Here is a 21,713-nt window from a genome sequence, read left to right on the forward strand (position 1 = left end):
TCCCTGAGCATCCCTTATCTTTTCACTGAATTCTTTTTACTTCTTTCTGCTCACACAAGAATGAAAAGCCAGGAAATTGGAGATGATGTAGTGTCTCCCACAAGTGAACACCATGACCAAGAGACCATAGCTTCAAGTGTTCACCAAAACTCTCCCCATGTACAATCTTCAACCTAAAGTGTATTGGTTCAACATACTGCTGCTATCTCACTTCTTAACTGGATTACCAACTAAGAATTTGCGTATATTTTCCTAACAGCATAATAAAAGAATGTATGCAAACCTGAGCAGACGGATTAGGCGTAACACAATGCCACTTTCACTTTACAATGGGTCCCAAGTCAAAAAATGGTGTCCCTTAGGTTACTGGTCACAATGCATAAGGCTTAGTGTATTTGGTCACTAGCATGTGAGAGGGCTCAGTGACCATTAGAGAGCGGCGCATAACTGGGGGTTGACAACACGAGGTTTGACATTAAAGTTCAACCAGAGCTGCTATGGTCAAAGAACACTGGCAATACCAGATTAATTGCACTGAATAATTTGAGTCCAAAACAGAAGGTACAACCACTTTAGAATGCATAAGTTGTTGAAAAAAAGCGCCCCCACCAAGCCTGTCCAGCGTGAAAAACAAAGCAGAAAAGAAGCTTTTTGAACAAACAACCGTTGTTTATTTCCCTTTGCATTCGCCCACTTCATTTCTTTGTCATTTAATACACTTTCTATATGGACTAAATAAGAGCTGTACTTTAGTTGTAACCTTCCATGCTGTATCATACGATCACATTACCAGTTGATAATAAGCCAGCACCGACAAAACCAATAGGCCTGGCTTGAATTTTGAGCCGGACTAAAATATTAAAAGAAAGGCTGCAGCAGTTAAACAAAAAAAAGGTTGCAAGAATGCATCTATGAAATAACGAATTTACTGTGTGATTTGTCAGTGTACTTTGAGATATTAAAGAGTTCCGCCTGCATGTCAATGCAAGAAACTCAACGGAGGTGGAATAAGACACTAAACAGCCAGTATTATTTGGTGAGAAAACAATACTCCTCTGATTTGATCTCAAGCATAATGTGTATGTTTTTAAAAACAGGTAACAAGTCAAACCAGACCTAAGAAGGTTGTTTGACATTACAATGGATGCATGCCTTTACAACGCAATGCCTTTACTAAGAATAAACCTTTACCACGCATGCCTTTACAACAAAATGCTAAGAATTTATTAGGTAAGTCAAACCTCTACTTTTTTATTTTGCCTTCGCTCCACAACCCTTTCTCTAACCCTCACCTCCCCCATATCTGACATAGCAGATATACGGAGGTCGCTCTTTGTCCTACCTCACTGCGAAGACATGGAACGACCTACCATTTAATCTACAGACTCCCCCCCCCCATCTTTTCCAGAATCCCCTGAAGACCTGGCTATTCGGCTAATCAACCGGACCCTGCCAGCGCCTGGCTATCCTCAAGGGTGACAAGAAGCATTCTACAAATCTGATTAAAAATTAATAATACACACACACATATATATTTATTGAGATTGGCTGGGACTAAGCCAGTTTGGGTGAAACGAGTTGCTGAAAAAAATCTGTTTGAAATTCAGCTGTGGAGTGCGAGGATTTCCTTGGGGTGTGGCCGATAAGCACATGGGTATTTATATATACATATACATATGTCTAATCAAAGAGAACTAGTCTAACCAAGGCGTGATAGGAAGCTCAAGAATGTATGGTTGATGATGTATGGCACAGAAGTCTTTTTTTCTTATTATAAAGCCCTCACCTACCAACCTATTTGGTGGCATGCTTCATCATCGGGCCCACCCGATGACACCGAATGTGTCCAGAGTGTGCTTCAACGCCTGAATTACAGCGGAGCAGGTGTGTTACTGAGTGTGCAGTGATAATGACGTGAAAGTGATCGATTCAAAACTGCCCAGTGGTCCCATTACCCAAAGGTTTACTTTAATGTTTGGGCCTCTGGCAGCAGTAAAAACAAGGCGTCGGATGTTGGTTGAGTGGTATGTAGGGTACTCCTACATCCAGTTACTTGACGTGATTTTGCATATTATGCTAAAACTCCTTTTTGTATGTTTGTTTTGTCTTGTATGTATTTATGTGTACAGGAAAGACTTGAGAGGGAAGCCCCCCTCTTACATATAGTGCACCTTAGCGAGTACCCTAAATACCACTCCACCAACATCCGACAAAGCTGCAGACGGTCCAAAACTGTGCGGCCAGACTCCTATTGGTAATACCAAGATGCCGCTCAGCTAAACTGGCTCTTCGGTCCCTCCACTGGCTGCCAGTGAAAGAAAGAGTTAGCTTTAAGGCCTTAAGTTTGGTCCACAAATCTCTGCAGGAGAAAAGGCCTTCGCTGCTATCGGCCATTATCCGCCCATATAAAGCCAATAGGACCCTGCGTTCTGATGAACTCCACCTGGTTGAAGTCCCAAGAGTCAAGAGGGCATGAAGCGGCGGCCAACTTTTCGCTCTCAACGCGGCAAAACTCTGGAACTCTCTGCCACTTCCTCTTCGCTTTGAACCTAGTCATTTTGTATTCCGGAAAAAACTTAAAACACTCTTGTTTCCCTGATCCTCACTGTCTCTGATCACCATCCACGCTCAGCTCTGGGAGGTCTCCGGGTAGCCATGCGCTATACAAGTGTCCTTTCAATTCAATTTAATACGACAGTAATAAAAAAATACACCTGCGTAAACTAACCTCTACTGGAAGAGTACCCAAAGCAATAAAATACAAGGCAGAATCTTGTGCTGAACATCGAAATGATGCAAGGAAGCTTGCTTAACACTTTTGGCCTTCAAGGACGAGGAATGCTGTAGGATTTCCTCTGCTATTTTATTTTATGTACTTTTAAATATCTATAATATGTCAGACTCTGAACTGAGTGCGCCTTGCTTGATATCCCAGAGTCCACCATCAAATCCACTGGGTGCAATGTATACCAGACAGTTGAGCTTTTATCCTTCCTGCTCCCGTCTGAGAAGGCTCCTGTCTGGATAGTGCATCTACTGCTTTAGAGCATCAGAAGAGCGGCTCCTGAGTCCATGGAGAAACTCATTAGGTACGGATTGTTTGTTTATTACTTTTAAAGATATTTGCAGAGGCCTTATCGCCAAGACTGTCAGTATTAAAGAGCTGCAGACGCTGAGACCTCTTCCACGATCTTCTTTTCATGTTTTATCACATTTCCCTCCTCTTACAGCACATGTTTGTTTTCCATAAACTATACTCTCTGCTTGTGCCAGGTTGCAGCATGAAAGAAAGGGGCGTTGGGGCGGTGCATCAGTTGAGGTGTGAGAGTCGGGTGTTTTATAGTTTTACAAGGGAAGCTTGGCCCAGATTTAATGTTACTTATTGATGCCCAGGCTGCAATGATAAACATTGCAGTGCAAGGGGAGAACTAATATGTTCTCCTTGAAAGTTCATTTTTGCTGCCATGCGCAGGCATCCTGGATGCAAGGACTGGCTTGCTGGATAAAACATCCTGAGTGTCATACAGCAAATTAGCACTCCAGAGATTTGCTCATCAAACCAGAATGTGCAAGATGTTGATAATAGCTACTAATGGCTGTCGGCGTAGTAGTTTCATTGGCAATAACATTAAGTAGACCGATACAGTGGCAGACTAACTGGAAGGTGTGTTATTAACTTTGCCACTAGTTGCCGTGATTACCAGCTGTTAATTCCTCTTCCCTGAGAAATTAGCCCCCAGCTCGGCAGCACACACAACTGCCCGGTAGCCAGTCCGGCCCTGCCATTACTATGCACCTTCTCTCTCCGCTTCACTCCAAAACTGTTGGCAATCAACAGCTGTTAACATCCCGAGCATTGGGCATTTACGAGGGGAAGGAAGGGGGGCAGGGGGAGTTCAGTGTGATAACTGGACTTCCACCTCCTTTGTGGATAAATAAGTCACAAAAGGAGGAGTACAGAGTCGCACAGGATAACACCAGAAATGTTTATTAATACGTACTGTATTAGACGTTCTGTAAATCAAAGCATGCAATAGCAGATAATTAGCTGATTTGCATCTTAAAACGTTAATACTTCATACAAGAAACAAGTGTAACTGTTTGGGGAAAAGATGTTTATAAGAGTAAACAAGTTGGCCGTTTGTTAACTTTGCATAAAATCAAAAAGTTAACGAACCTACAGTATAGAATAAAAAATAAAAAACATTAATCACGGGGTTGACCCAGGATACAAACACATACAACAGTAAAATGTCACAGTATTAGTAACTTTACGAAGAGGTGTGCCCTAATCATTGCTGCTCTCGAAACATTTTAGAAGTAGAACAGGTTGCAGAAATGTGGTTATTTTACTAGTCCTAAGTAAACCTACCTGTTTCGGGTGGGTTTCAATAGGCCTGTCCTAACCTGTTGGACTGCGAGACAAATGCAACGTATGTGACTCAGATTCTCCACATACTGGAGACAGAGTCTTCACTTAGAGGGACGATCACAATGACTTTCCTTTGGCTATCAGCAGTCATTGAGTCGCACAGGTATTTTTCTTGTGCGATTGCTGACTGTACAGACATTACCAGTGCCTAATTTGTAAAAGAAAGAGTGCCAGTGCCCCGAAGCCCTGCTCAGAAGACCGCAGGCGGCGCAATTAAACGTAGGCACACCGAATACCACGACTGGTAGTCTTAAATCCACTTCATGTTTCTTTACTCCACTACCAGACACCTCCTGCCCCTTTATCTCATTACTCCAGGTCCCTGCTTGTTCCCTTTGTGATGGTTTTGTTGTCTTGCTCCTCACTCTTCTTTGCCCTTTTTGTGTTTTTTCCTCTTTGGCGCTCCTCCGATACGAAAAAATAGGTCTAACCTATGCCAGAGTTATTGGCTTTGCCAATGTGTTTTAGCCATGCTGTATACCAGTGTGGCTGCTGTTCATCATGGCTAAAAGTTAATGGAGTAAAGGGGAGTGTCGTAGAGTGTTGTGGAGATAGGTGTCATGGTGTGGCCTGGTGTAGAGCGTTGTGGAGGGAGAGTGTTGTAGAGCGAAAGGGAGTGGAGTAGAGTAGAGTTGAGTGGCGTTTAGTGTCATGAAGTGGTGTGGAGTGGAGTGGCATAGATGGTGTTGCGTAGGGCGGGGTAGATTGTCAGAGTAGAAATGCACATAGAGGAGTAGATTGACGTAGAGTGGCGTGACGTAGAGTGGCGTGACGTAGAGTGGAGTGGTGTGTCATAGAAAAGAGTGGAGAAAAGTGTCATAGAGGTAGTTGCATAAAGCATCAAAGAGTAGTGTTGTGGAATGGCGTAGAGTGTTGTAGAGTAAGTGGTATAGAGTGGCGTAGAATTTAATGGAGTAGAGCATCAGAGCAGAGTATCGCAGAATGTAGTGCCATAAAGTGGACTGTTGTAGAATGAAGTAGAAATGCCTAGAGTGAAGTGGAGTAAAGTGCAGTGTTGCAGAGTAGAATGGCATATAGTGCATTTTAGAGACTACCTTTTGGGAGAACCCTACACATTGTAGTGTAAAACTGCAAGACCCCCCTTTCCCATTAAACAAGAATATAACAGGGGATAGGAAAAGGAGCATGTTGTGGTGATATTGTACCCCTAGGGCCAGCAAGGCCCTTATCACCTCTGTTAACAGGCAGGGAGGTGTGTATTTCTTATGGTTGGCACCCCCTGTCTGTGCAGAGGAACAAATCACTGCAAAACGTTTGTAATTAGTGTTGCAACACCTCAGTTGGTTTTCTAGCTTGCTAATCCTACAGGAATATTTCCATCAGATCCTACTAACAACATTTGACACCAATGCATTCCATTGGTATCAATATGTTTCTGACTCTGGTATATTGTGCCTAACATTAATCAGAACGTGCTACATAAACATGCTCCCTTTGTAGGTGAACTGATAATTCACATGAATATAGTAAGTCATGCCCTCTTCAACAGTGGCCTCATACACATTTCAGGCACATAAATACCAGATTTAAGAAAGCAGCTCCGAAAACTAATTTGGAAGGAAGAAAAACACACTGATCCGTACGTGTTCTTAAAGTAGGTGTTTGTAACTTTCAACGTGCACACTGTACATCTACAAGCTTACACTTTAATAAAAAATGCTTAAGCTAAAAATACAGAGAACTCCATATTCTCTTAACCCCACAGTAAAAATGAAGGAAAAAAACACTATTTATATTCATTAAACTACACTATCAGTGTGTGAACAAATCAAAAGATTCATGGATTAATTTCTCTCTTCTATCCTCGGCCAATACAAGGGAAGCATCAACTCACAAGATGTAATGCTTATTACAAACATATAAAGGATCACTCACAACACGTACGAACATGGGAAGACCCAAAACAGCACTAGAACATCCCTGCATGAGGGTCATTTTTAGACAGTTGGCACATAATCTGCAGCACATTCATGTCGAGAAATTCAGGCCCATCTTGGGTCAAAACAGGGGTCTGGGAAAAGCTCAATAGCATCAATAGTTAGAGCGATTCCAGATTCCATTCTAGAGGAAGCAACTGAGCACAACCGTGTAACATTGAACTTTGCAGCACAGGAACCACCTCCTGCCAGAAAGGGTGACTTGCATTGAGCGCTGATGTTCTATCGCTTACTCTCTATTCCAAGAATATAAGAGGTTTTTTGACCCACAATTTTAAGCACCATGAATAGCTGCCCATATTTTTGCTTGGTACGTCCCTGTGAAAGGACTGAAAGAGAAATACCGACATTTACAATTACATCTCATCAGTGTGTATATATATATATATATATATATATATATATATATATATATATATATATATATATATATATATATATATATATATATATATATATATATATATTCAGAAAGTTCGAAATCAACCCAGCATCCGCTCACGCTGACAACGAAAGTTGAGAAAAGCCACAAACTTCGTGCTCTCGTTTCCAGTGTTATTTATTTGTGAATAACAGCCCACCAGTCGCCATGACGCGTTTCGCCTCAGCCGAGGCTTGATCACATGTCATGTAGAAAAGAAAGGAAGTGACATAAGTAGTGTGGATGGTCACATGATCAATGGTACATCCTTTGTAAATTAAAGTGGTATTCACCAATTTCAAGGAGAACGGAGTAGAAGGCATAGTGCCATCTTATTACAATGTTCATAACTTGAGCTATGTGCTCGAATCATATTATACCAAATCATTATGTAGATATATTCACTATCGTTATCAACTAGTTTCTAGAGCTATAGGCAGGCATATATACAAAATTATATAAGAATAATTCTAAAAAAATGTAGTTTTTTAAGAACACATTCGAAATTCATATATTTACACCAAATCCACAGAGTATTATTTACCATTAGTTTTCTTATTAAAAACCTCATAAAGCAGGCCTATTTCATCCCAAAGTTTGACTTTATGTATATTACAGTTTTAAATAACATTACGAATTTGCCATGCATAGCTTTTTAAGATAGTGAATTGTATTTGAGTCTAAATCATGATTCAGTGCAACTTCGCAGCACAGGAACCACCTCCTGCCAGAAAGGGCGACTTGCATTGAGCGCTGATGTTCTATCGCTTACTCTCTATTCCAAGAATATAAGAGGTTTTTTGACCCACAATTTTAAGCACCATGAATAGCTGCCCATATTTTTGCTTGGTACGTCCCTGTGAAAGGACTGAAAGAGAAATACCGACATTTACAATTACATCTCATCAGTGTGTGTGTATATATATATATATATATATATATATATATATATATATATATATAAAAAAATAAAAATAAAAGAGAGCGTGCTAACATCTCAATCACCAGTAAATACCAAACAAAACCCCACTTGGGAAAATGAGTGAGCTTTTCAGGGATTTCGTTAATTGAAAGTCAAGCATCACAATATTCTTTCTATTTAGGCGAATTCAAAGTCTATTAGCTTCAGCCTTGAACTAACCTAGCAGCCTTTTATCACCTGCATAGGACAACACAGATCTACACACTACCCAGTTATGGGGGGTAAGGGGAGGGAACTCACCATCAACTTTTTGGGTTTAGAAGTAAAGTGTATAAAGGTATATATGAATGTTTAAACATTACGCATTCCTAATAAATAAATATGGGTTAAATAAGCTGAAACATAATTCTCTTAATTAATGCTTGAATAAAACGGTTCCATCACAGTACAAACTACACATGAACCGCACTCAAAGCGCAACCAAAAATCCTGTGATGCAGGTCTGATCTTAGCCTGGTTGTTTTAGGGTTTAAATGCACTTGCAGTCCTCGAATAAGTATCGAGAACAGCTATAAAGTAGGGGGTAAAACATCTGGCTTCTTCTGAACTCAATAACAAATAAGTATCTATTCTGTAAGCCCGGTGAATTCGAGAATTCAGTTTGAGGGCTAACTGGTGTACCCGAATAAAAAGTATTATTTTATGAATACCTGAATAAATGAACAGCAATAAACAATCTGAAAAGTCACAACTACTCTTAAAGTTCAACAAATGATGAAGGGATTTTTCGCCATTGTATGTCCTGAAAAAACAATAACATACATATTCTCTATTTTAGGAAAGTCTTGCTTACATCATGGAAGCCTGCAAATCCTGGTGGTGGATAAACTCAATCTCAAATTCTTCTCATAGGTCAATTGACTAAACAAAGGCCCGTGTTTTGTGTGATGTTTTTCGGATCACCATATTTACTTCCAGAGCAACTGATAGAACATAGGAGTTTACTAACTTGCTGACAACATTTTAAATTCAGTAATTATATTCAGGGAACATAGCCAGAATCAATTTGCCAAGCCTTTACTAGAAGTGCAGAGGTACGGATAAATTTTAAAACTTTACTTTCAATTCTTTTAAAAATTTAGCTTTGACTCTAACCACAACAACCAGCACCATAGCAGATAATTGAAACACTATTTCAGAAGTAAACGTTAACAGAATGCAGAAAAGACTGATTGCCAACCAGGAGAGTAAAACTAGAGAACACCTTTACGACAGACAATATATTGTTATCAATTGTTTTGTGGTGTTCCTCCCACTTACGTGCTTTATCGATGGTTTCACTCTAATACGTACGCCTCTGAGTAAACAACTGTTGATTTCCTGCAGTCCTCCAGTAAGTAACATCCTGTTCACCAGATTCATTATTATCTGTGTGTTGCCAACATTTATTGCAAACTTATTTCTTACACAGCAAGTTATTAAAGCATTTAGTTGAGCCTGTAACCCAACTGGAGTGTGGTCTATTACCGACGAATCATCAGTATTTCATAATGCACTCACAGCATGGTCAGCCACTGGGGGGGATTTACATTTAGTCCCACTTCATACGAAGGTCAAATATAAAGTGAGCATTAACACAGCAAGAATCTAACCTTGCTTGACCTCATTTACTACTTCTACAACATTTCATTTTTGGGAGCCATTTGTACTGTGGCAAGTGTGTTTTTCATGAAAGCAACAAAAGATGCCAAGTAGGCCCCGGTAGCCCCACATCTTCCTGTTTTTCTGACAACAATCAATACTATCGAGAACTGATGGGAAGTAAAACAAAAAATGTGCCTCCACTGAAAATTTCCATTTCATCTAATGGAGGTATTATCTGATGGTTTATACTCAAGTACAGCTCTAAATCCAGCTTGTTCACTGGGACATGGAGCCTGTCCTCCATTAGCGACGATTGCGCATGAAGGCCTATTCGTGAAAAGATCTTAGATGAAACATCATGAAAAGAAATGAGGCTGTAAGCGGACAAATCGTTATGGATACCCTTAGTAGGTCTAGCATTAGCAAAGATCTTTTGAGGTTACTATAATTCTTATAGAATTACTTCCAGTGTATTTTAGCCTTCCCTCTTCAACTAATGAATGGTTATTGTTTCATTCACATTTGTATTCCTTCACTGTGGCATACAGCATGGGGCGATGGGTCATCCCACTACAGCACTTTAGAACTTCTCAATGAGGGATCGCATTCTACCCTTTCACATGAGGAACATCCCAACACAAAACAATTCATGTAATTGCCAGGGACTACCATGGCAATGTAGCTTTGTGGAACCCAAAAATATTTGACTTTATCCATTTTTTTTAAAGGTTGAAAAGGGAAGGGCAGCTTCTCTAACAATAACGTTTTGTAAAAAATATGACGAAAGAAGCATTGACAAAGCCAACAGCTTGACGACCAACAGCCCTATTAGCTGTGCCAATGCTTGTTTTCAAAAAGTTTTAATAATAGTTCTCTTCCTGGTATGAGGTGTTATTCCAGATTTAGCAGCATGCACAAAAACTGGGTGGAGAATAGAGACCCACACTGTTGTTTTGAACACCAAATTCGAGATCCTATCTGCTCCTATAGCTTTACTGTGACGATTCCTAGATACAATTTTGATAATTATCGTTTGTTCGTTCCAAAGCTTTATTGCGGTTTTATATATCATAAAAGCACATAAAATATACACATTACATCCAATTGATTTGACCAAAATTTACATTTAAATCATATCTCGGCTTCAAGTGAATGTTAATAAGAAGCATTAAAACTTGATTTATACACTTTCTTTAAAAAGTATAAAATATAATAAAATCCATCAATGTTAAAATTCCTAAAAGATATAATATCATTTTAATCCATACTCGGGTTATCATTAGAACTCAGTGCAAATTTGTGTTGGCTATCAAGTTCCTTCGAATTAACCACATTGAGAACAAGAACTTCACCACCACAGACACTATCACATAGTTGGTATCAGTTTTCAGAATCCTATAAAAGGCTAGATAGTGCTTAATGCCCAGGTTTTTACACAACTGGATTATCCACTTCTTCCTGATGGTAACATAAGCCAGACAGAAGAGGATAACATGAGTTGGAGTTTCAACCTCTGTTCCACATCCTGGGCAAGGACGTGCTGGGCCACCTGTCCACTCATCAATCATTGAATACAGTGGCAGAGTACCGTATCTGAATTGTAGATATAGCTTCTTCGCCAGGGTCGGTTGAATGGCATCTAACTCCGGCTCAAAGCTATAAGTGGACTTAAAATACAGGAAGGTATCAGTCAAACTTGAAGATTTAGCTGTGCAGAGAACCTTCCTTAGATTGAAGTCTTTTACAGTACACGACATAGTCTTTTTCGAGATCGCTGGGCAAGAGACCTCGGGGTCTAACCAGAGTTCCTCAAGCCCAACGGAAATGAGGGTCTGCTTTACAAAAGATAGCCAAGGGATTCTACCAGCGCCTAGTGAGGCCATGACCACTTTCAATTCCTCCCTATAGCACAGCAGCTCAGGGGTACTCCACAGCCTCATCCAATAAAGTATTGGCCGTGCAGCAACAACATCTGCAATTGGACAGATATTCAAGTCCAGTTTAAGTGGAACCAAGGGGGTACTTCTTGGCAAGGTCAAAAGTTGCCTAATAAAGCTATTTTCTGTAATAGAGAGGTCATTTGGTGTTACGTGCCCCCATAGTTCGGCCCCATAGAGGGATGATGCCCTGGCTTGGACTCTAAAGATCTCAAGGGGGGCGCTTATTATTTTGAGCGCACAATTTTTTTGCACTTTAAGGATCCCCCCTGCTGCCTGGGTTAATCTTAGATTGGCCTTGGTCATTTGAGGGCCCCACCCCATTTTATCGTTCAGGGATAGTCCTAGGTATTCAAAAATTGGGACCCTTTTGAGAGGTCTGCCTTCCATCGTCGGGTGGGGGCAATTAATGGTACTTGCATTAAAAACCATGTACTTGGTCTTATTAATGTTAACAACCAAGTTTCTTTTATTACAAAACTTGGTAAACTGATTCAACACTCGCTGCATGCCCATCGGTGATTTTGAAAGCAGCAGAGTGTCGTCTGCAAACATTAGTGCAGGAAATCTTTGAATGTCATCTATGGCAAGGAGGTCTTCTATGAGCCCATTGAGGAAGAGGGAGAACAGGGCCGGTGCTAAGACACAGCCCTGTCTTACACCCTTCCCGATCGGAAATGGCCCAGTTATTTGACCTGACTTGCCAAAGCGAACTCTGGCATATGTACTTTCGTGTAAAATTTTGAATTGGTAGCATAGATACGGTGGTACGCCCATTGTTAATAAAATATTCCATAGTGGATTCCGGTCCACCATATCAAATGCGGATTTTAGGTCCACGAAGGTGAGGTATAAGCTTCCCCCTTCCAGAACTACGTGCTTCCAATGAATTATCTGTAGTCGGAATAGTTGGTCTATTGTTGAAGTCTTAGCCCTAAAGCCCGCTTGGAGCGGAGTCAAGATGTTATTATCATTTGTCCAATCCTGCAGACGTTGTAAAAGGAGCCTGGCATATATTTTCTGGGCCACGTCAATAAGGCTTATAGGCCTATAATTAGAAGGTTCAAGTGGACTACCCTTCTTGAAGATTGGAATGATCTCCGCCCCCAACCAAGTACAAGGTAGTGGTTGCCCCTGCAGTATCGCGTTGGATAGAACTAAAAAATAGGGGTCCCATATTATCGGCTCCTCTCTAAAGGGATCACCCGGAATCATATCTAGTCCCGGGGTTTTGTTTGGCTGGATACTTAATAAAGCCTTTTTGGACTTCTGCCAGAGTAAACAGTGGTGAAGGCCACATAGGATCCGGAGACCAGAGGCTTGGCGGGGACTCGCTTAGTGATGACAGGGGAACTGAATAAAGCTCTTTGAAGTAAGACGACCAGGCTTCTTCCGGGATGTCAGGGTCGATTGTAGTCCTGCCCTCTGGTTTTCCAGTGTGGACAAGGTTCCAAAAGGACCTAGCATCCTTTGCCACAAGTGCGGATCTAATAGCAGACCAACGGTCTGCTTCCCACTCTGCCTTCGCATTGATTGTGATATGTTTAAACGACTGTCTAGCTGTATTGACACAAGTCATGTTACCTTGCTGTAGTGCTGATAATAATGCTCCCTTTGCATCCCTGCAGGCCCTGTTAAACCAAGGATTGCCATCTCTTCCCGGTTTTGGCTTAATGGTGCCTGATTTGTAATACTGATACCAATTCCTTATGTATATTAGAAAGACCACCTATACCTTTATCAGTGGAGTGAACGTCATTTGTGTAAACTCTTTCAAGCAGGGGGATTATATTCCGATACATTTTGGCCATATTTTCAGTGGACATCTTAACGGCTGACCATCGGATTCTTCTCCCACCTTGAACAGTTCAGCGTTGTTAATAGCAATCTGGGCGTCAGCCTCACTAGTCAACTGAAAGTCCATCTCAGTGGTCAAAGGATTGTGATCACTTTCAGTACGGGCAGTGATCCTAAAATCCAACACTTTATTTTATGGTTAGTCTGCCTCTGTGGTCTAATCTATAACAGATACGTGTCCCATACCTCTATAGGTTGGCTGGCCTGGGATATCGCCCTGAAAACGCCCATTACATGCTCTAATAGAGAAGGTGTAAGTGAGAGAGGTCAACTGTATAGCTTGGGCTGTCCAAGTGTTTGCTGGATATACATTAGGGAGTGGAACTGACCAAATTTCATCTTCTTCTGTTGTGATCGGAGGAACCCCATTAAGCGGTTCAAAATGGCAGTTGAAGTCTCCTCCGATCAACAGGACTACATCGCCCCCAATTGAATGCAATAAATTAGACAACAGGTTTAGAGTGTTGGGGCTTCCCCCCGATCGTGCTGGGCGTGAGTATATGTTAATAAGTGCCAGTTTTGGTGTCTTTTTATGTGACATCAGGATACACGTGAGGTCAGGACAATTAGTTTCTATTCTTTTTAACGTGAATCCGAGATGGACACCCACCCAAATGCATAACCCCCCTGATGGTCTACCTCTCGGGCCCATTACTGCAGGCTCCACAAAGGAGACGTAACCCATTCTGTGGGTGGGGTTTGTCGCCCACGTTTCCTGGAATAAGCAGATCCCGTGAAGGTCTACAAATGTACACCAATCAGGAATATCTAGATTGATAATTATATCTAAAGAGATCGTCGAGATGATTTCATGACATTTAACATCATGTACCGGCTAAATCCTCTGCCCAGTTATTAACTTGATAGTGTTTTGAAATAAAGTCCTGTTATAGGCGTATCTTTATGCTATTGAGAAACACCCATGTTTACTAAGTTGCAAAACATTGGGGAATATTTTTTTTTATTCAATGCAATTGCATTTTGTCTGCAGAAGGCTAAAAGCAAATTACAAGTTATCTTAATATACACCTTTATAGTTTTTTCAATGTGATCTTTTCCTTATGAAATTCATTATGAAACTTTGATAGTATTTAATATAAACTGTATATCACGGCTATCATTAAATATCTAAACCCTTGTTCTGCATCAGCGACCTCTCCGATAACTTCTCCACAATAGGTCAGATTTGAGTAGAGTTTGAGTTTTATAAAAAGTGTGTAAATACCAAAAGGTGTCCTGACACTAATCGTAGGCATAGGGATAACCATTAGATCTAGAGTTGAAAAAGATGCATGTTCAAAACTTTGTGAATTAGCCTATAATTTGACTCTGCACAAATAGCAGAAGGTGGGTCATTGCAAGTCCGAGCCATGACAACCCAAAATGCTTGACCTCTTGTGTGCATTCGCATTCTGTGAAACCTAGGTCTAAGATCAATTAACGCAGAACTGGAATTAAACTGCCTGCTGGGGTAGTACTGAGAGAACGACTCGGTCATGCGGGTAAGGGCCCACCCTGTGCACCGCTATGTGACAGTAGCAGAGGGTTTTGAAAATACAGTGCTTTGACTGGACGCCAGTGCAGAATAATCACGTGACCAGAGATACTGACCGTTCTAGAAAGACCTAAGATAGTCTTGCTGATGCATTCTGAATCAGTCGACGCCTTTGAATAAGAAAAGACCAAGAAACAGAGTTTTGCAATAATCCAGTCTGCTTATAATCAATGCCTGCAAGAGTTTTGTTAGAGGAACTCCACACAAAGGAAATGATTTTACTAAATAACAAAACAGGTCACCACAAGTTTATTAAAATGAGCCTTGAAAGATAGCTTGGAGTCAAAAATAAGACCCAGGTTGCAAGCACTGGTACTGGACTCTAGGCAAGCACCCAGACATTGAGGCCTCTTGTTGACGACTAGATAGAAGGGTTACCAAAGACCAAGACTTTTTTCTTGTCAACATTTAGCGGCAAGGAATTGGCATCCATCCAAAGGGCTACTGATTTTATATGCTGCTTCAAATGGTCTTGGATGATTGTCTGACTATACTTAATCAACAGAATTACGTGGGTGTCACTGACATACAAGTTATATTGAAACCCAAAGGAGATATTAGCCAGAGGCATCACATATAATACATTAAAAAGTCCTTTTCCTTTATATGCAACCCCCCTTATAAGTCCATTATCTTCTTATGAATTACTTTCTTTGTTTGACTACAATCCTGACAACTAAACCAAGTTCAAAGGGCTCAGATATGAAAGGAAAAGTGGTCCTCGTGGGTAACTTAGTACTATTCTACCAATCACAGACTCTAAAATCTTTAGCCTAGGGCAGCAGCCACCAATATATATATATATATATATATATATATATATATATATATATATATATATATATATATATATATATATATATATATATATATATATATATATATATATATTAGGGTGGTTATGCTTACCTTTTATAGAAGTCCTTCCTAGTGGCTGGTGTACTACATACCAGCCAGTTAACATAATTAGGCTAATTATAAAGCTCACCTAGCCAGACTAACGTCAGTCCTTAACATGGCAGCTCGACTCATAACTGGTGTAAAGATTTGAACACATCACACCAACCCTCAACGTCCTCAACTGGCTTTCCATGGAAGGTAGATGTAGTTGCAAACTGGCCTGCATCACACACAAAGCCCTTCACGCACACTCCCCCAAGTACCTAAACAGCAAACTGGTAAAAGCAGGAAAATGCAGAACTCTGAGAAACACCAACTCACTTCTTCTCATCCCTCCGAAACTGAAAAGGAAAATGATTCTGTGCCGATCCTTTTCTGGTAACGTACCCAGGATGTGGAACACACTCCCTATTGACCTCAGATACAACCCCTCCTTCTCCTGCTTCAAAAAGGACTAGAAACTCCTCCTCAACCAATACTTTACTGACCAAGTCAACTAACCTATGCATCAATAACCTAGTGGACTCCCCTCTCACTTGACCTTCAAAGACGGTGGTTATCTGGCTGTTTCAACCACCTGTGTTTTTCTCCCCTTCAATGTATACATGAGTATTATGTCTTTGCTTATATCTTTATGCATCCTCATATCCTGCGATGTAATGCAATTATTTCTTCTCCTTTGTGTATGTAAAGTGGTCTGATACCCACGGGTTTAGCTAGCGCTATATAAAACTTTATAAATACAATATTAATCCAGTGGATCAGATATTTAGCCTTTTACAACTTAATTGAACAGAAAATTTCATCAAACCCACAGCCATTTTCCAGCCTTAAGACTTGTTTATACCATCACACATCTTCACATTAAAATCCGATCTGAGAAAGATAATGGCATCTTTACATTTTGCATTAGCATCTAAAACTGCAAGTTTCGAACTTTCTATATCTTGGACAACAGAGAACTTTGGACAAAAAATATCAATTAAAAATACATCCTCTTTTACAGGAGACCTGACCTACGAAGTCCATTTTAATATCCAAGATATTTTCAGTAACTAGTTCAGTAGATCTAGATCCAAACCTAAGATCTAAAACCAACGGCAGGCCTTAAGAAGGTCTCCCCTCTCCCCATACACACTGCAGCTTCAGCAATCACGTTAAATCCTGGTAAACAGGAGGGAGCATAACCATCAACACTCCTTGCAAACCTTCAATTAAGGTTCTGGCAAACTCAAGTTCCTATGGCAGCAAGAGTGTTTGGAAGAGCCAAATAACTAAATGAAAAATAATTATCTCCAAGGGAATATAAAAAAATGCAGGTGCTGGCAAACCAATAGGTCTGGTTTAAAGTGCTATCGCATGCAGTGCAAGCACATCAAAGACTGACACATTTAAGAAATCAGAAGCAGTCTATACTGAAGGCTCCCTTACCTTCAATACAGTCCTCTTGTTTTTTGTTATGACATATAAAGGACGGATGTCAAGAAAGCTTTCCTGACATCCCTTATTTTCTTTCTATGTCAGAGACAAAGAAGAGCTGTAACGAAGGCTCCCTTGCCACCCGACTTTTTTTTATTTTTACCATAGAAACAAAAAGAACCCTGTATTGAAGTCAAGGGAGGTTTCAATATAGCAGCTTTTCTTCTGTAGTTGTCAAGCCCTCTAAACCCTGTTGCAGAAAGGACTATCTTTCCACCACTTACCACACTTCAAAACCATCTCTCTAAAGCAGAAAGAAAGCCAGCACTTACGGCACTCGTGGCACTAATGATACACTTCCTGGTGGGACGAGCAGGTGGGGAAACGAAGAGGACTAAAGGGCAGAGGGGATCGCTGGATGGAGAAACCATATACATCGTGGGCAGAAGGATGTGTGTAACACACAGGAAAGTAGAAGGCGAGGGGGGAATGAGACTGTGGTGGACAGTGGAATGAAAGATTGAGACAAATGGGAAAATGTGAGGAGCATAAAGAGCCAGTACGAGCAGATACAGGAGGAGAAGAGAGAAAGGAGAAGATCGAGCACCGAGGCGCCAACAGAAGGGTCTGGCATGCAGTGCAACACACACTCCCTTGAAGATGGAGAGATGAACCCACACTGACAATAGTATTAGGTGAGAAAGAGAAGTAACAAGGCGCGAGTTGCAAAGTCTCATGTCAACGGCGGAAAGAGGATGATCGAAAAAAAGAAATGACTGACAAAGGCGCGACAAAAGCCAGTTTTAGGATTTCAGAGACAATAGTTTTGCTTAAGAGCTGTGCTGTCAAAAACACACCTAAAAACGGAATCATAATTTATTCAGACAAAACATGCGGATGTCTATTAGTCCCTGGGCGGCAATATGTCTCGTCTTTGTATACAAGTTCGAGACCGTGGAGCCACTCCTGAATGAGTAGAAACAACGTAGTATCATTGATGGAAGACTCAATATTCACCCACTGCTCACTGGCGCGGACGTGTCTGTCACCTTCTATAGGAACAACCTCATTCTAGGTACAGATATCACCTTCTTCACAAGCTGGCCTGCAATGGAAGCCTCTGCGCCCTTAGGACGGGTACTGAAGGGCTACCAAAAGGCCTGCAGCATCGTACTAATGGCAGACTGTATGCCATACAAATACAAATACCATATCATAGTGAAAAAAGATAATAGCCACCATCACACCAGTCCATTCACGGCTCCCCTTTCCTTGCTTTCATTGACTATGGACCCATCTGGCCGTCTGCACACATGTAAGCTGCTCAAAGAAAAGCCACATGTAGTCGTGAGCGGGCTGGTATCACGGCCATGACCATGTGGCCCATTCCCTCACACTGGCCACCAATCAAAGCCAGCATGCATGATTGGCTCTACAGTTGAAAATGATGGATCCCTGACACTTGACTAACCAATCCGATTGTAAGGAATTCCACCTATACTTGAAGAGACAAAAAGGAATGCGTCGATGACGTCCATATAGTATGTCAAATTTGTCTCTGCAAACGTCACCAGTACAAGCTGGGAACTGCACGAAGGTGCAAACATTCCATAGTACAGCACGCATCAAGGGATGCATGCCCATGCAACGTGCACAAGGAAATCTGCCACCGGCTGGCCGCGGGTAATCATTGGAGAGAGGATTTCACAGAAGCTCCCAAGTTGGAGGCTTTCACGAGGGCATTATCCACCTGGGTGTGCACGGGCGCTTGCGCCATTATTGCTTAATTACCTGTATGTGTTGCCTATTGAGGAGTGTGGAGGCGGGGAACAATTACAGTTAGCAACATAAGTACATAAGTCACGCAGCTACGTCCGGGAGGCTCGTGCCTGACGGGGCAGATTTACTACCTGTCCGCCCCAGAATGCAGCACATTAAATCGGGTTATCAACGATCTGAAGTGAAATCATGACAGGCCTGTAGTCACTGAAGCGCTCAATGGAGACACGCCCTAAAAACTCCTAGAGTGGAAGGGGGTCTCTTCCAAGCGCAGAGGTCTTAAAACTCGCTCTGTGTGTGTGAGGGCGTTCAGGGCATGAATGGGTTCCCGGGGAGGAGGGGAGGAGGGGGAGGAGGGGGGGGGGGATGCCTCTGCAAGTACATGCAACTGAAGACGGCCTGGAACTGCGGCGATCGTCATTTGTCGCATTTCCAGGCAGTCTTCATTTATTCCGGAGTACATTGAGATCAGGATCAGTAAATGTGCTGGCAGGGACAAGGAGGTTGCTTAAAAAAAGAAAAACAAGCATTTGCAATGCAATAGGTCTCGCATTATTTAAATTTGAGCTATTAGCATTGTAAATGGCAATTGTTTTTTGCTTTGTGCTATAGTTTTTTTTTTACATAAAAAGCTACATATAAAATATGTTTTATTCAAGTTCTTTATGCAGTATCTAAATTTTGTTTGCATAAAAGAGTACAATAATATCTTAGTAAAAAAGTCAAATATTTTAATGGTAATTCACCAAATGTTCATTTATGTGTTGGTTTTGAAAATAGCGAAATTAATAGCTTTGTCATTTACAATGCCAATAGTTATAACTTTCGCAAATGTGACACCTATAGCATTTGTAATGCAACATTTGTATTTACGTGCACATTAGGCTAAAAGTTTGCCCTGTTACCGTCTGCGCTTTTACGTTTGTGTTTATTCATTGGATGTACTCATTCTGAGTAAACTTTTAAGTTTGCCTTGTATATTTTTTATTATGAATCACAAACTCACGTGTCGCCGAATGCAGTAAAACACCCACGCTGGTAACTACCACGCAGGCTGGTGGAAGCCACGCTTCGTCTGTAAAGGAATAAGTCAAATGTAATTTTTTTCAATTTTCCTTACCCAAGCCTACACTCACTCTTCTCTAAGCAAGTATGTGCCTTCTGATGGAGGGGCATTTATTAAACTCCTGCCTAGATTAGCATAACTCCTTATGTACAGGACTGTTTAACTGTTAACGTGAAGTCTAATCTGAAGACCCAGGTTGCTCTGTGCAGTGAAAGAGTGTCTTTGCTCAGTAGGGGTACAGATTCAATGGAGGCAGGCTTACTACCATGGTTCTTGAGTGTGAGTGAGTGAAACGAGGTGTGCGCTGGAGGAAGCGCTCGGTCCATCCCAGAGGTATCAATGTATGAGCAGCATATGTGAGAACTGCGGTGGGTGAAAGGTGGTCTGTTCTGAAGGAACCGATCGGTACACCCCAGGTTTATCTAGGTACAGGCTGCATGCCTTACCTCAAAGTTGCTGGAGCGACAACAGTGGTGGATGAAATGTGGTGTGTGTTGAAGGAAGCGCTCAGTAACCCCAACCCCCCCTTCCTCCCCTCCCCAACCCCACCCCCGCCGGATTATCACGGTACCGGCAGCAAGCTTTGTTCTGAGGGCGCTGGCTTGAGGACAGTGGTGGGTGAAAGGAGGTCTGTGCTGGAGGAAGAAACACTCTGAGGAGTGTCAGCAGGCCGGGTCCAGGTACAAGGCCCATACAAACGCGCTGTCACGTCCGAGTTCACAGCCTGAATGGCTACACTAAGTAAACTTTAAGGTGAAATTACATTTACATGTCCGGGCTTTGGGGCTTTGCACAGACAGACGTCGTCTGCTCTCAAACAAAACCGCACGAGATTTCAAACGTTACCTCAGTGGAAGAGATCTACACACTCTTATAATTGGCAGAGCTCTCGCTACCCCGCGACGGTGCTTTTCTGTGAGCAGTTGTGCTCCTAGTTGATGCATCCATGTGTTTGTTGTAATTCACCTAGATTATGCCCTCATGTGTCTGTGCTGTAACAGGGCAGGGCAGATGCCTCCCTTTCTTTGCGTCCTGCTGCCCAGTACACGAATATTAATTATATTGACTGGTGATGCCCGCCTGCGCCACCGTCATACGGCAGGGCTCATCTGCGCTGCTAGGGGTGCTGCTAGGAGTGATCCCGGCTAGGAGTTGGTGGTTTGCTGTTCAGGCCTGTCGCAGTGACGCTGGCCTTGGAAATCCAGTTTCCCGATCCATCGTGCTTCTTTTGAATATTTGCCCAGGACTAAAGTGCGCATAGGTAGCCAGCATCTAAAGAATCTGTGCCTCCTTAGAGTATGTGTATATTCTCTGTATGGTAACATTATATTTACAAATGGGATTCCCCATGCTCTCACCCCCCCCACCGCAAAATGCATGTCTTTAAGAGCATCGCATGTCCTTATCAGAACGTAGAGGTCAATGCTGTTTTAAGTGTTCACCACATGGAACTTTCTTTACAAGCAGCACCAATGATCCGAGTGTAGACTGCAACAAAATGGATCAGAAACATCCAACATCTATAAATGCAACTAAATCCCATTCTAACTATAACTGCAAGTTAACAGTGCCTATGCACGTGCCAGCCAGCTCCACAGATCTCTTCACAGCACTCATTTCATGAATGTGACGTTAATCCTCGAAGAATGAGACCTGCAACAACTAGAGCTGTGGAATATGCGAAAAAAAGATGCAAGTATAACTGTTCTAGGATGTGTAACGCCTCTGGTGATAACAGAGAAGGCTCCAAGAATTTAAAATGCCTCGGGATTTTAATACAACAAAACACTCACAATACTAGTCTCTGCGCTCCGCCACAATCC

General features: G+C 41.7%; 1 protein-coding gene across 4 annotated transcripts in view; it reads right to left on the reverse strand.

Annotated features, from left to right (window-relative positions):
• The window catches only part of HIC2 (HIC ZBTB transcriptional repressor 2), a 587,905-nt gene that overhangs the window by 71,945 nt on the left and 494,247 nt on the right, over positions 1-21,713 (reverse strand). The window contains exon 4 of one of the 4 annotated variants that reach the window (XM_078667870.1): positions 19,831-19,899. The exons of the other annotated variants lie outside the window; for them this stretch is intronic. The gene's annotated coding sequence lies outside the window, so the exon portion shown is untranslated. The remainder of the gene's footprint in view (positions 1-19,830; positions 19,900-21,713) is intronic. 4 annotated transcript variants of the gene reach the window in all.

Source organism: Lissotriton helveticus, chromosome 11 (assembly GCF_964261635.1).
Source record: "Lissotriton helveticus chromosome 11, aLisHel1.1, whole genome shotgun sequence".
Classification (NCBI taxonomy): Eukaryota; Metazoa; Chordata; class Amphibia; order Caudata; family Salamandridae; genus Lissotriton; species Lissotriton helveticus.